This window comes from Aphelocoma coerulescens, chromosome 4 (genome assembly GCF_041296385.1).
Source record: "Aphelocoma coerulescens isolate FSJ_1873_10779 chromosome 4, UR_Acoe_1.0, whole genome shotgun sequence".
Classification (NCBI taxonomy): domain Eukaryota; kingdom Metazoa; phylum Chordata; class Aves; order Passeriformes; family Corvidae; genus Aphelocoma; species Aphelocoma coerulescens.
In genome coordinates this window covers 58,518,825-58,531,519 of record NC_091017.1, presented here as the reverse complement: position 1 = coordinate 58,531,519, position 12,695 = coordinate 58,518,825, and the positions used below count along the sequence as shown (strand labels likewise).

Here is a 12,695-nt window from a genome sequence, read left to right as displayed (position 1 = left end):
AAAAGGTGAATTATCTTGAGTTGTGTTACATAAAGAGGAAGCAGCTACAGTACTCATTAATTCTTTCCCAAACTAGTATATGTCTCCAAAAAATCTAAATATTTTTTTAGAAGATGTGGAGCTAAATCTGTAAATGTTCTAACTCTAATATCACCAGTTTTATGTAAAACTACATTTAAATTTTATTTTATTTTATTACTAAGTATCTTTATACTTTTTTATTGATCTGTCTTTATTTCTCTTTTCCAGACAAAAGCAAAATAACAAGGCATTATTTTATATTTTATGAGAAGAGATTCAAAAGTTGTAAAATTTCATTTTGATGAAGTTTGAATGCATGTTTGAAGCTTCTAGTTTACACTGAATATAGTTAATGAAGAATATTCTAAAGTGCAGTTATGCTCTGTGTCATATAGATTAAATTCTCATTTCCTGATGAAAATATAGTAAAGACACACAGTGTAACCTGTACCATATGTGAAGGCAGCAAAGAATAAAAACATGCAAGGTCAACAGTCATGACAAATAGCAAATAAGGCAACATTAACATTGAATTTTATTTGGAATTTGGACAGAATTTTCAAAGGCCAAGACAAAAAAGATCAGATTTGAAATAAGATGTCAAAAGAATAGTGAGTGTCATTGTGTACAAAGGGATGAGAAACATATTTAAACACATGGAAGAATCATGAAAAAGTAAGGCATAGAGGTGATATTATTCCATTTGGCTGTATTTTGCTATATGTGTCCCTGACTAGTGTAGTAGATATTCACAAAGATGTGCATGACTATCGTGTGTTTGAATAGTGGTAAAATACCAAGTCCTTCCAACTGCAGAGAAGATTAAATTGTAGATACAAAAATGCTGTTAGCGAGGATTTTCTTGCTATTTTCTAAGTCCGTGAGAGACTTTTCTCTCTCACAGAAGAGGTGGCAGGGAATGTAAACAACCAAGCCACCTGCAACCTTGAAAAGTCTTGTTTATGGTATAGTAGAAAAATATTTTGACAATGGATGTTTTAGGATTTTAGCCAATCACCCCCAAGGGGTGGCTGATCCTTTGTCCAATTCGGCTATGAAGAAAAATGTCTATAAAAGAGTTTGTAAAATAATTAAATAAATCAACCTTGCTGCACAATTCCTGCCTGCTGGATCTTCTCCTCCTCCTCCTCCCTATGGCTGCGGGACACGGTGACATACCGTAGGAACCAGGCCTGCGGTAATATTAAATATCTGTCTAGATTATTTCAATACCTCAAGAGAGTTTAAGTTATGTATCTTACTCTAGCAAATATGTTCCTTGTAAAGTGGTAGCTCAGGTTCAGTACTTAAAGAATAGTGGTAATCTGAGAATTTATTAAAGTTAAGAGCTGAAGGAGGGTTAAGCACCTTCAGGAATGAGCTTTTCCAGATAATTTTTTTTTGTGCATAGGCAACTGACCTGCAAGCTACAGATCCCATAACAAATGTGTATAACATGTGTGCTGACACATCCTTAAAGGTGTGACCAAAAAACCTAAATCAAGTAGTATTGATGTACAGTGGGAGATTTGTATACAGTAGAAAATTCTGGAGTTTTCAACTGAGATGTGCATTTGTTTTAGGAATAGACCCATTTATGAATGAATATTCCTTTTAATTGTGAGTGTAATATAATGGAAGTATAGCATCATAGTAAAAAATTGGTCTATAAAACATTGCTTTAAACATTTTCATCCCTTGTAATAGTCTTGTATTTTCTAATGGAACTAATAAAGGCCCCAGAAACTTAGCATACATTGTTACTTTTGTTGATTTTTTTTTTTGTTTTCTTTCTTTTCTTCTTCTTCCCACTCAAGAAATATGTAGTTTCTAGAGCAAAACCTTGTATTATTCCAGTGGGCCCACTGTTAGATTTTTTTTGAAGATAAATATTGTAGAACTTCAGGAAAGAAATCTTAAAACTGTTTAGTTAATGGAGAGAAAGAGAAAAGAGTGAAAGGAAGGGAGAGAGAGAAAGATAGATATAGAAATAGAGAGATTCTGAAAGTCTTAATAGAAATTACTGTGACTGAGAGAACTTTTTTCTCATCCTGAGAATGTAATCACACAATCTTGACGAAAATCAATGAACAAAGTGATAAAAGAAATTGGCAGGAGAGGTTTCTCATATGTGTGTGCAACAAACCAGAAAATATGTGTGTTCAGTAAAACAGAAAATGCTGGCTTGCCTGGGCAAGTGGAAGCATTATCATTACTCCCTTTTTCTCTCCAGAAGAGAGAAAGGTGCTGCATACCAGCAAGCTGAGCTGGATTCTGAATGAGCAAGTTTTGAACTAGATTTTAAGCATCTTTCTTCCCTTGCTTGTCTGGTTTCCCTCCTAGTTTAAACAATTCAGTTTCTTCCTCTTTACACTGTAAAACAGTAAGTGTCAAATCCTCTTTTTCATCTTGAGTACAACAGTTGAATGGCAATTATAATGAAATATATTCTGAAACAATCTCTGGAAAAATTTATTTGACTTAAGTTTTGCTCCCCAATAAACTGCTTATATTACTCCAGTTTTTACATTATGAGTGGTAATTTTGTTTGCTAACTGATAAAAGGCTTATCTTGCATTCTTGAGCATAGCTAGAAGAATATGAAGCTGAAAAAATAAAGATTCTCTATTGGTCAGTTTTACATTTTAAAAAGCTGAATTAATGAATACACTGGGCTGTAAAGTGATGAGATGTTAAACTTTATTACAGTTGTAAATGTGATTAAATAACTTCTTACCCTTCATTTCTATGATTAAGAAAACCATTTACAGTAACTTTAAAAAATCTGATTTGAAAGCAAAACCCAACAAATGTTACAAGAAAAATTTATACCTTAAAAATGTAAAATCAATAAAATCAGCTAATAATATGCTGCAACTATAAACCATTTTTTTATTAAATAGTGGGGTTTTTTTCACAGAGAGTAAGACATGGTGATAAGTGACAGTGTCACAATGACACTTCAGATACGTATCCATAAATATTAAAAACAAATAGAAACTATTTATTTCATTTGTAAAATATTATTTTTGTAAACAACCACAGTAATGTTGCTCTTTTTATTGCAGTGAATTGTATAATACATTTATAATTTCATAGTCAGCATAACTGATTTTTATTTCTACTATTTTTAGAAATCAGTTATAACGGGTTTTAAGATCTATGCTCAGACCTAATATCTCAGATCTGCGTAACAAAAATTACTGTTATTTGCTATTTAATAAAATGTCTCCTATATAAGCTGATTATTTGCAAACTTGCTGACCTTGAATATAATACATGCAAATGAGATACTGCTGTTTTTTTAAGTAAATGATATATATATGAGGAGACAACAATAATGAATTCACCTGCTGACATTTTTGGTATTGACAGACCTTGCTAACCTCAGATACATTCAAAATTCCAGTGGACAGAATCAATAGCATACATGAATTCCTGGGGGAATACTTGGAAGAAATAGAAACCTGCTATTTACTGTTCTATTATGGAAGACTTCCACTTTAGGCTGGCTCCTTTATTTGTTTTGGCAGTGATGAAAGGTAATTTACTTTAGACCTCTCATGCTGTTTTGCGTGAAGCAAACCAGGCAAAACTATATTCCTGGTGTCTTGAGGCAATGCCTTATTACGTGCCCAGCAAGTGGCCAAGGAAGAGGTTAGTGCTCAGCCCTTTATTTATTTGTGATATCTTGTATCTTACTTTACACAGGGAGAGGAATTGATGTTTACAAGATAATTGATTTCACTTAGCTATTTCAAATCCACTGTACTGTGGGAGTGAAAAGCATTAATGTCTCTGTTCCATGTAAATACTAAGCTAGTTAATTCTCATCAACATGCAAATGTCACTAATTTTCACTAACACAGAGTGCCCTGTAATGGTGATTAGGACCCATTTTGTTGCTGAAGAGAGAAACAATATGCCTTGGTATATATCTTGACCTTTTAATTGAGTTCATCATCACCTGTAACTCATACATAGCATTGTGATTGTGGGTGCAGCAGAAAGTAGAAACATAGGGAAGGAATGCACAGTAAAGACATGTCTGATGGATCTATTTGCTACATCTAGCTTAACTTCAGCTTGGATGACATAAACCTGTGAAGTACAAATGAAAAAATGAATAGAAACCAAGCTGTTGTTGACTTTGAAACCTTTTTATCTGGATACAAGCTAAGCATTAAGAAGGATAACACTTCTTCCTTTCTAAAATGATGTTCTTTATTTCCTGGGTCTCACAGACTCATTTTCTAGTTTCAACCTGGCCTGAACTTTTTCATAGAATATTATTTTATCCAATATTTTGAAAAAAAAAGTGTTTAAACAATGTCTGCTATAATTCATTCTTTACATCCTTTAGTGGTGAGATACAAATACACTCAGAGTAATATATTGTAAATTCAAAGATATCCTACCCCCCCCGCAGAATAGCAAACAATAGTCTTACTTAAAAGCAAGACACATCTTGCAAAAATACTATTTGATTTTAATATGATCTTACTTCTGCAAGGATGATGGTGTGGAAAACTTTTATTTTTATAAGATATTTATGTTACAGAGCACTCCTGACACAAAATGGAAGAGGCTCTGTTCATGTTACTTTGAACAGAAGATCCTACACAAGAGATTTTATGAGAGACTCTAAAGTAGAACTGTCAAAGCAAATTTCTTTCTTCTTCAGAAATGAAGTATCCCTTCAAATCAGTAAGAAAAAAAGGTAATGAAATTAATTTATGTTGTTTTAATCAGAACTTTAAGGCTTTCAACCATTAACTGAAAGATTAACATCTAGAAAACACTTTGTGGAAAATATTGGTTATTTCAGCATGACTCAGGTTTACTTGATAATTTCCTTAATTAAGATGAATAGAAATCTTCTCATGAATAAATTTCAGTATAAAGAACTATTTCATTGAGTGCAAAATATTCCATTCCACATATCTTAACTTTGACATTTTCTGAGTCTAAGGCAGATGTTGTCTCACATCATTTAAGTTTCCATTTTCAACTAATTTTGCCAGAGAAGTCAGGCAGCTATAAGTGACTTTGAGCAACCTGGTCTAGTGGAACACATCTCTTCTCATGACAGAGGGGTTGGAGCTAGGCGATGTTCCCTTCCTACACAAACCATTCTATAATTCTATGTAGAAGTAAGGATGCTAAATTATTTGAAAGTGGTGACAATAAAGCAGGGCATTCAGGTCAGAGAACCCTAGTAATAGCCCTAATTGCATGCTCATAGGGATTTGGAATCCTGCTAAATTCCCACTAATACTTAGTCCTCAAAGGAATTAGATTCTGTTCCATATGAGAATTTATTACAACTGATTACCAGTATAGGAACAAAATTATGATAACACTCTTAATAATAAATGAAGCACATACTACAACTGAAAGACACTTTTAAGGATGTAGTTAATGATAAAATTTTGTTTTGCAAACTTTGAGAATATGTTGTAGAGTACAAAAGTCTAGTTATTTTAAAAGGGAATTTGATGATCTATCAGCCTTCGATAAAAGTGAAGGGATACTTCTTTAAAAGTCATAAAAGAAAGAATTCACACTTCTAAATATTTAGAGGAAATTTTAGCCACAATGATACAACTAGTACAGAAAAATACGATGTTACTCTTTATTACCATTCATGAACCGAACTGCTAAAACAAAGCTCATGATGATACTGAACCAGAGAGAAGGTATCAGTAACATTTAAAGTATATATGTCTTCAGATAAAGGATTTCAATGAAGTTGGAGAAAAAGGATTATAACTTTTTGAAACGTAAAAGCCACTTATTTTGCTATCAACCTCACAGCACTCCTCAGCTTCTCAGTTTTGCTATTTGCTTCTCTGCTGGTCTTACTCAATTTTACCAAGGCTGTATCAACAGGGTCTTGAATCACATTTCATTCCTTGCCACTCCTACCTACCCTAAGAACTTCTGTTTCTTACAGCTGTCACTTCTTTACCTTTTTACCTGAACTTTCATCTTCTTCTGGCTGTTGAGCTTGGACTTGCTATTCCCTGCTCCAGCAGGCAGTGCTGGTTACTCCCCATCTGTCAGAAATGAATGCACTGCATTACCTTCTATAAGGTTATGAAAGTACCAGCGATAAATAATGCACAATTAACTGTTGTATTTGCATATGAAAAATAAAGAGAACACTCACTTTTTCTGTCGTGTATGAATAAAATATTTTAAGCCTCACTGATTTTAGAACAAATCTTAAAGATGTAGTGTTTCTCAAAAGTTATCCAAAGAGGAATATAAAGAAAGAATTGTAATTGAAAGAGTAATTTTTTTAAAATTATTTCTGCTCTACACATTATATTTGCTTTAATTATCAAATAATCATTATTGATAGCTCTGATTTTACTTTTTTGGGGGAGCCTGTGGGGAAGGTATTGCCTTTAAATGTGGCACCATATGAATCATGGTGAAGAAATCTTCTGTGGGGAGACAGAATTTTTAGTAAGAGAAAGAAATTCTCTTCAAATTCAATTTTTCTATTGCAGGACCCCAGTTTTTTTGCTGATACCACCAGCACCTGCCATACACGAACACTTCCTCTTGCCTGTCCCTTCAGTCTTAGTAGTGAGAAAGACTTATAATAATGCCTTATCATGCAGAGAAGATGACAAGTTTTAATGTAAATGATCTGATCACCGTCTCGTGACTGCATCAGTCCACATCTCTTTCTATTATTATTATTATTTATTCAGTATCAATATTCAGTTGTCTCCTATTCCTACTGCAAATTCTTCTAAACCATTCTCTGGAATGCCTGCAGAATCTGAATTAACTGAATAGATGAACCTAAATAGAATTATTATGCAATAGAACTCAGGTAGTCTAATGTCAAGTACACAACACAGCTGATTTTCTCCTTTACTACTCCTTTGCTTTATGGCAAAGCTGTACTTTTCAACCAGAAATAAGGATCAAGATATTCAGTTCAAGTTTTAAAGTAAACAGCTTCATAAGATGCTAACACAACAGTTCTTGTATTTGATCTGAACCGTATCTAATTGCTGCAAATTACTCTGGTGTGTCACATTAGATTTTGTGTTGTTGAATTAGAGTTAATCATTTAAAAAAAGGAAGCTTCACCTTTCTTCAAATTTCTTGAATATCAAAATGAATACTGCTTAGTTGTGAGGTTGTTTTGTTTTGTTTTTAATCTGAGAAGCTAAGGGAAATAAGATTCCCTTAGGTTATAAAAAAAGAGATAAAGCCAATGACATGTAAAAAATACCCCATACGCGTGCAAGTCAAGTCAGATATTTATAACTGGCACACCTCAAGTTCATTGCTAAAGTCATCTTCAGCTAGAATCTAGGTCTCTATATATTTTTAATGAACATTTTGCCCAGTCTTGAATGTAATAAATAATTTATTCTCTTTGAACTTCCTATGGAAATGGTGTTAAGAAGTAGTCTTTTCCTACAAAATGGCACTGCTTTACCATTAAGAGAGCTGCTCAAAACAACACTATTTATGGGAGAAACACAAGTTCCAGACATTTAAAGGTCTTTTATGTTTCAGAGATTGTTCAAAAGTGGGGAAAGAAGCAGATGGTTATGCTACTAAATATGGTGTACAACAGTGTAATCTGATGACAGAAAAAAATAAAAAGAGACACACTCCACCCAACCCCACCTTCAACCCCTGCTCTCAGTTTCAAGCTCCTTTCCTCATGAGACAAGAACTTAATCTAAATAAAAAATGGTCTAGGAAGTAGAGAAGTCCAGTAACCCTTCTTTTTCTTTTTCTTTTCTTTTTTAGATTTGGAGGAAAAAAACAGTATGAAGAAGCATGATGGTGTGGAATAAAATCTTACAAGAATGTTAAAGCAATGTCAGAAAGAACGAGGACAGATATGTGCTCAGAGGAAGTTATGTAGTGCAAGTGCACTGATCAAAGTGGTTTCAACATCTGCTGTAGCACACTTCATGTTCCTCAGCTATCCACACTGTGAATGATAGGGGAGGGGAGAGATTAAAGATTAACATGACATCATGGAGAATATAAAGAAATTTTTTATTTGCCTAGTACTTTATTAAGCGTAAAATACAAGTTTATGGAAAAAGCAAGACACAAAACCAGCTCAGAAAATATGTTAAAGAATTTAAAGAAGGTAACTTGCACATTAAAGAATTAAGAATAAAATGTCAAAAATTGTGTCAAAAATGTCAAAAAATAAATTAGCTGTGATATATAGGGTGTCTTCTCAGATGTAAATTTTTTCCTTGTACTTTCTGAAATATATTCTGCTGGGAGATCTTCCACTTTCTGATTGTGTGGCACTGCTCCTGACTCAGCAACAGGATATGAGAAGTGTCTTTTCTCTCTACTACTTCCAAGGAGCGGTGGCTCTTCTGTGCTATGTTGCAGTTTACCTCTTATATAGGCACCATGGCCAAGAAGATTCTTCTTATGTTCTTATAGATAGCTTTTGAATCTGAAAGGAGTCACATGTAAACTGACACTTTTTCCCCCACATTTTGTAAGTAAAATTATCTTTCTGGGTCCAGTGCATTAGTAAGACCACTCAAGGTTATACCTTTTAAATGCTAAGAATAACAGATGGCAAACACGGTTGAATGAAAAAAAATTCAGATTAATGTTTCTATAGAAAAGGAAGGAAAAAATCCAAAATACTAAATTAAGGAAAAAAATACTGCATACTGACCAGAAAAAATTGTTTGAGAGCTCTTGCTCCCAAACCACAAAGCTTCATAGCTAGGGATCCTCAGGCTTCATGCCTGATGTTCAGACATAATGAAAGAAATAAACTTGACCATGGGTCAGAAGAGACTATAAATAAAACATTCTATTATCATTACTAGGTAACACTGAGTAGGTGTTACACACAGCACTGTACCACAGACAAGGATTAGCCTTTCAGACCTTGATTTGCTCTGTTGAGCCTCAATGCTGCAGGATCCTCCAGACTCTGAGGTTATGTCACCTCCTGTCTATTGCGTGTGTCCAGATTCCTGCATCTGCCAGATATCATCTCACAGCTTGTTTCTGTGCAGAGTTAATCTTTTGGATCTTGATCTGAAAAGGAAATTTTTTTCTGTAAGGTGTAAACTTGCTCCAGATCAACACTTCATATCAACGTTGTCATTAATATGCCTTATTCATCTAAAGTCCAGGATCTCATCATGCTACATTATTATAGCACTAGAAGGGGCAGAAGAGATATGCAGCCTTTAGAACAGATAGAAGGAGGAATTTGCATCCTGCTCAAGCCTTGCAGAAGGCAAGTATGTGTCATTTTGAATAAATATTGAAAATTTATGTGTTAAGTGCTCACAAAAAGATGAAATCATGCTGGTGGAAGGGAATTATGAACACAATCACAAGGGAAAAAAAGGGCCATGTTAAATATAGACTTTAGAATTATGAAGAATAGAGAGAAAGGCAAAGGAGTGAAAGAAAATATTATTGTTAATTCTGCAATGGGAATGATCCCCACTATAATTATATTGGATCCCTGATAAAAGTAAATAATAATTATTTAGTTATAAAGCATTATGTAGTAAATTTCAAAAGCAGGCACTGTATAAAGTTTTTCATTCATTCATCACTCCTATTGTCCTATTACTGCATGTGCTTGTAAAGAGTCCCTCTCCTGCTTTCTTGCAGGATCTCCTTAGGTACTGGGAGGCTGCCTCCCCAGAAACTTCTTTTTTTCCAGCTGAACAACCCCAGCTCTCTCAGCCCTCTGATCACCTTCATGTGCCCGCTCTGGATTTGCTCCAACAGGCCGATGTCCTTCCTGTGCCGGATGCAGCATTTCGGGTGAGGTCTCATGAAAGTGGAGTAGAGGGGCAGAATCTCCTACTTCACCCTGTTGGTCATGCCTCTTTGGATGCAGCCCAGGATACAATTTGCCTTATGGGCTGCAAAGGCACATTGCCAGCTTGTGCTCAGCCTCTCATCCATCAGTACCCCAGGTCCCTGTGTTCAGCCTCCAGCCTGTATTGACACTGGGGGTTGCCCTGACCCAGGTGTGGCACCTTGCACTTGGCTTTGTCAACTTCATGAGGCTCCCATTGGTGCACTTCAGTTTGTCCACATTCCTCTGGATGATGCCACATCCTTCAGACATCCTTCAGGCTGAAGGATGACAGTCAGTAAAGAAAGCATATTAAAATGCTGTGCAAAGGGTCATACAAGAAAGGACTTCTCTTCTAACAGGGTAGGACAAAACTGTGCAATCCCAGCAAGTGCAGTGGGAAGGGAGGAAGTGCTGCAGCAACAGCATGGCACTCTAGTAACCTGGGAAGATGGAAATAAAATAAAAAAGATGAGTGGGAAAGTTATGAGCATGCAGAGGAGGTCTGACAGTGTAGCTTTGGACACAAACTCTGTACGGAACTCTGACAGACTAGAGAGTCTACACATGACTTACAGGTCATACTGTTTTGATGTAAATTCTTATGGGTGCTCTCAGCTAGCTATTTAAACTATGCTGCTGAAAGCATGGATATGTGGAAAAAACCTACCCTGAGTAGGACACTTGAGATAGCAAAGTTTAACATGAAACTGATTATCTTTCTTGGTAGATGTTTCTTTGATTGTACAGCCAGAACAGTCTCCTTTCAGCAGCAATGAATAATTGATGCCTGGTAACAGGAGGGAAACTCAAGGAGAAAAAAACCCCAAGAACTCAAAACCAAACACTAAACCATGAAAGGCCTCAACACCTTACATTTGAGAGGGACAGTGGATTAAGATACATCTCTTTAGCAAGAGTTTATAGATATTAAATGTCTCAACATTAATACAAATTTCAAACAAGTTTTATCTAGTGGAATTTTTGTTGCCCAGGGAGTATGATTTGCTTAAGCAATAGCTTCTATGTATACTTTTTGTGAATATTTTTGTTGTTTTGTTTCTTGTGTCTTCAAATGGCTATTAGGAAGTCAACAGCTATGACTGCAAAGCAGAACTGCAGGAAAGCAGATCGTGTATTATGTGAGTAATACTTTCAGTAATAATAATATGTCCCTTCACTAAATATTGTTTATCACCCAATTTAAAAGAAAAAAACAAAAATTAATTTTATGATATTTTACTTGGGGTAGGACACAGTTTGATTCAATACAAAAAAAAAAAAAAAAATAAAGGTAGCTAAATTATCAAAGGTTAAATGCAAAAATATATAAATTATGAACACTTTTTTTATTGGGAAAGACAATGAAATATGAGTAAGACCATTAAATTATTTTGTAGAAGTGAAGCAAGCCAGAAATAGTTTTCATTTGCCTTTATTTATTCTGGAAAAATAATAACTGTTTTATCTCTCAGAGAAGCCTGATGAGCGTCTCCTGTAGATAAAGGTAAAATACACACAGTACAATTCTATTAGTGTTGTGATCCCTTGTGGCTTTATGAATAAACATGCAATAATAGATTAAATATATGCAAAAGCATCTTTACATATCCAAGGCCATGCTAATGAAAGTGTTTGCATGTCCAAAACATCATTTCTTGCAGCAAATTTTCTACTGGAAGTTGTTCCCACATCATTTTAACCAAGTCTTGATACATACTATGTGGGGGAATATAAAATAGATTGGGACAAATATTCATACCAACTGTTTACTAAGATGTGTTGTATGTTCTACCATAAAGTATTAATTGGACATGTTTAAATTCATTAATAGAAGCACAGGTCATGTAAGAGTCTATATCTCAGATAGGGTTGGGGTTTTTTTTTGCAAATCCAATTCATAATTTGGTAAGAGAACATGGATGACATTGAAGAGTTTTTCTCAAAGTTAGTGATTTGCAAAAATATTTTTAGGACTCATTAAAATGAGTAATCTCCCATGCAATAAGCAAAAAATGAAAATAAGCAAATTTATAGCTGCTGTTAAGTGCCTTCAGAATTTCTATATCTCAAGAAATGTGAATTTGGCTTTGTTTCTTATGTTGGTTTTGTTGTTTCTGTTGGTCACTGATTTTTTCAATAAATTAAGTAATATTTTGAGTATTCTATTAAACAAAGAGTAAATATGTAAGCAACTTTTAGCAGTGGCATAGCAGAATTTAATACTAAGAGGACATATAAAATGAAGACAGATAAGCATGTACACATATATATATATAATGGTTTAAATTATAATCGCTTTTAAGAAATTTACGTTTAGAGAATCCTTCTAAAGGTTTCAAAAACATGAGAACAGAATTATTCCAACAGTGAAGAAAAAATCAAGGGCTACAAATATAAACTGTGATTTCTTATTGATCCACAACCTTGCTTCTGATTCAGGCAATTATTTCTCTTTTGAACAACCTGTGTTCAAAAGTGTATCTCTTTTTACATTTGGTTAGCAAAGAATCAAGTAAACTTTAGGAACATTTCTCTTGCTCAAAATTCTATTCTATTTTTCCCCCTTTTCTTTTCCCCTCCTTTTTGTTTTTTTTTGTTTTTTTTTTTTGTTTTTTTTTACCTTTTACTCATTTATTTCTTTTCCTTTTCTTCTTTTTTTCTTCCTCTTCCCTCTCCTCTTCTCTTTCTCCAGCATCATTCTGGGGAATGGTTTTTCAGTTTATAATAAATACAAAGCCATGTTTCTCCAAGTGATTTTACATTTCACACATCTGTAACTGTCTGTCCTCCAATTCTGTTTGAAAATAACTTCAGGATAAAT

General features: G+C 34.3%; 1 long non-coding RNA gene across 2 annotated transcripts in view; it reads left to right on the top strand.

The window, feature by feature from the left end:
• LOC138109101 (uncharacterized) overlaps positions 1-8,177 on the top strand; it is a 51,135-nt gene extending 42,958 nt beyond the window's left edge. For both annotated transcript variants that reach the window (XR_011150264.1, XR_011150265.1), the window contains exon 4: positions 7,810-8,177. This is a non-coding gene — a long non-coding RNA (uncharacterized lncRNA). The remainder of the gene's footprint in view (positions 1-7,809) is intronic.
• The last annotated feature ends 4,518 nt before the right edge of the window (positions 8,178-12,695 follow it).